At 37.0% G+C, this 3161-nt stretch overlaps 1 long non-coding RNA gene across 1 annotated transcript; it reads right to left on the bottom strand.

Annotated features, from left to right (window-relative positions):
* Positions 1-853: 853 nt before the first annotated feature.
* LOC118747481 lies at positions 854-2717 on the bottom strand. Its single transcript, XR_004993963.1, has 2 exons — positions 2606-2717; positions 854-2521 (listed from the first exon to the last, which is right to left on the bottom strand). It is a non-coding gene; the product is annotated as an uncharacterized LOC118747481 (long non-coding RNA).
* Between the last annotated feature and the right edge of the window lie 444 nt (positions 2718-3161).

The following is a 3161-nucleotide window of genomic DNA, read 5'->3' as shown; positions in this document are numbered from 1 at the left end:
TTTTTTTAATCTATTTACAACACTTTGAGTGACACACATTGATACTCGAGTCATTTAGTATTGATTCAAGGACTGCAAAAACGAAGTAAGTAGTGCAGCGCATTTCGTTGGGGAAATCAACAAGTCAGCAAAAAAAGTAATTTTCTATAATTACTTCGCTATCTCTGACATGAAGCAATTATTGCCTATAACCAACGGACAAAAAGAAAAATTGGTGGAAATAACTGCTGGCAGCATTTTCTATTAAAATCGTGCGCAAATTTCAATAATATTTACAAAGGTTAACTTTTTAATAAAAAAAATATAATAAATCATACAACAACAATGTAAACTCGCTTAGTACTTTGTATGATTCAATTAATACCAGCTTGCTGAATGTAATATTTATATTACTTATTTAATAAATTTTAAAGCTAATTATTAGTCATCCACCATTGAACTCATAAAAATAAAAGCTCATTAAAGTATTTTATTTTCACTAACGAATATACGTTTAATGGTCTCGACGCAAAAATGGCTCATTTGCACTCTAAATCCCAGACAGCATTTTTTCGCACAACAGTTGGGCAAATTATCTCGTAAAATTTCGATTCCATTTCATTCAATTGCACACCTAAAGCAAACTTAACCAAAATTGGCCATGAGTCATTTACACGAGATTGCAAACCGAAATCAAAAATTCACATATAAATTTGATTCGCAAATTGCTTTTTTGTCTCCAAAGTGCAATTTTGCCGTCTCGTATGTTAATTAAATAAACTCAGCGCGGCTCGGCTCGGCTCGGCTCAGAATGTTTTATTAATTCACATCTGTGTTTATTGTTTCCATTTAAGAGTTTTCGAGCCAACACAAATTTGTTGCAATTGGAAAAATATTTACATATATTTACATACATACATATGTATGTACTTGCAGATCGTTTATAATAAAGCGATTCAACAATCAACTAAAAAAAAAAAATATCAAAAAATTAATTAAAATAGCCCCGATTCCATACTGCGAAACTAGCCTTGTTCATTCGATATGTGGCAGGGGCCAAATTTCAAGCCAAGCCAAATAATCTGATACCCAACCATTTTTAATCGCACTTTTTCGCATGGGTGATGTTGATGATCGCAGCCTACCGTGTGCGCCTCTGCTCGTCCGCCTGCTTGCTGGCCGTTTGTTCGCCGCACAACGGAATTATTAATTAAGATTTTCTGTTTAATTTACGCTGAGGTGTATTTACAAATCAGCATCAGCGAGTAAGCGAGTGACGGCGGCATTGCTGCTGATCTCTGCCCAGTTGCTGTTGAAAATTAATTTTTTTTTTTCAAATGAAAAAAGTGTAGACAAACTACTCGGAAACCTGAGCACTCGAATGATTAATCGAATTATTTTGCGGCGTGTTCTATGAAGGTGATCCATGATCACTTGGCCTCTTTGTTGTTGTTGGAGGCGCGCTTAGTTTTTCAACTTTGTATAAACGATGCCACGGCTGTTGGGAGGGCATTCAGCTGCCAATCAGTGTTTGACCTTTTGATGAGATGTTTACTATTTGGCTGAAGAGGGTACATACTTGGAACTGGTTAATTGATAACTGCGCTCATTCGTACATATGTATGTAGGTGTAGTGGTTAGTCTCGAGCATAACAGACAATTGCGGGTGGTGATGCCTTCGTTTCGATGTGGAAGGAAAAATTGTTCGTAGCAAAGTTAGCTGAATGAAATCTCGCATTTCTAGCCATCCGTTATTGCAATTTATTGTTTCGTGCTTCCGTTTCTTGGTTTCTATTCAAATAAATGCACTTTGGATTGTCTTCTTCGTACATATTGCGATCTTGGATTGAATTACTACATTACGAACAAAAAGAAAAGTATTCTTTACTGTTATTCTGGTTTATAGAGAGAGAGCGCAAAAAAAAAGCCCTTCAATTACTTTCCACTTCACGGCTTTCTGCTTGTTCATTCATCTCTTCGCTATTCATTATTCTCCTCTTCTTTTCTGCACGCTGGCACGCTTGGGGCACATAAATTGTTTTGCATGCCAATGCCACCCATATTTTGTTGTGCTTCGCTCGAGAAACTAATAAATTTACAAAAGAATGAAATCGATAATCAAAAAGCGTAACGACGAACCACAAACGACGAATTGTCCAATGTAAGCAGCAGAAGCCAAGCTGACAGTTGAATGGAAAATATAACAGAACCAAGACACTTTTTTTATGTTTAGTGAATGTCCAAGCTCGCCCAGAATAGCATATCCCGAGCGCTTTGAGGCTATTAGGGCGTTCTTACGGCATTAAGATCAATCTTTCGGCATTCTTTGTACTACATAAATAAATCTAACATACAATGGGGCTTCACAGTTCGCCAAATTTCTTCGATAGAACGAAGGGCACCCGCACTTAAAGCGTTCTCAACAAAACGGGAGTTTTTCTTTGTATGAAAAAAAGACTGTTTCTCAAGTTGAGAAAAAGCTGGTCCTCAACTTGACCTCCTAGGTGATTCTCCAATTGGTCTCAAACATATAACTGAGATACTGAAATTAAAATAGTAAAATAGATAATTTAACCCTTTTTGATTGAAACGACATAGATGCATTATCGATTTTTTTCAATCTCACCTCTTCAATCGGTAATACTGGGGTCACAGATAATAATACCATACAAATTTCGGTCCCGATTGGAGTCGGTTAAGGCGTGTCGCAATGGGGTCCAAGGCCTGATGCTCCATGGAGACTGAAAAAATTAAAAAAACATTTTTTCATTTAATACTCAAAATCGATACTACTAAAGTCGAAGATATCACATACAAATTTTGGTCCTGATTGGAGTCGGTTAAGACGTCTTCATAGGGTAATCTGAATTTTGACCCCTGTGCGCCACGCCTTAACCGACTCCAATCGGGGCTAACATTTATATGTGATATCTTCGACTTTAGTAGTATCGACGTAGGGGTTGAGGCTTAGGAAATCGGATGTAAAAATTTGCTTCCTTATGAATGTTCGTACCTAATATAACTTTAGATCAAAAAGAGCTGAAAAGTGCAGACGCATCCTTTTTCCATTAAACTGCTACACTGTACCTGATTATCGAAGAGAGGGAGTGAAGGAAATGCGGATTAAAGAACAACAAATGCAGTCATTGACGATCACCACCAGTAACTCGGAGCTGGAAAAC

This window comes from Rhagoletis pomonella, unplaced genomic scaffold (assembly GCF_013731165.1).
Source record: "Rhagoletis pomonella isolate Grant_MI unplaced genomic scaffold, Rhpom_1.0 Rhpom_scaffold_00012, whole genome shotgun sequence".
Classification (NCBI taxonomy): Eukaryota; Metazoa; Arthropoda; class Insecta; order Diptera; family Tephritidae; genus Rhagoletis; species Rhagoletis pomonella.
This window is presented reverse-complemented; position numbering and strand designations above follow the sequence as displayed.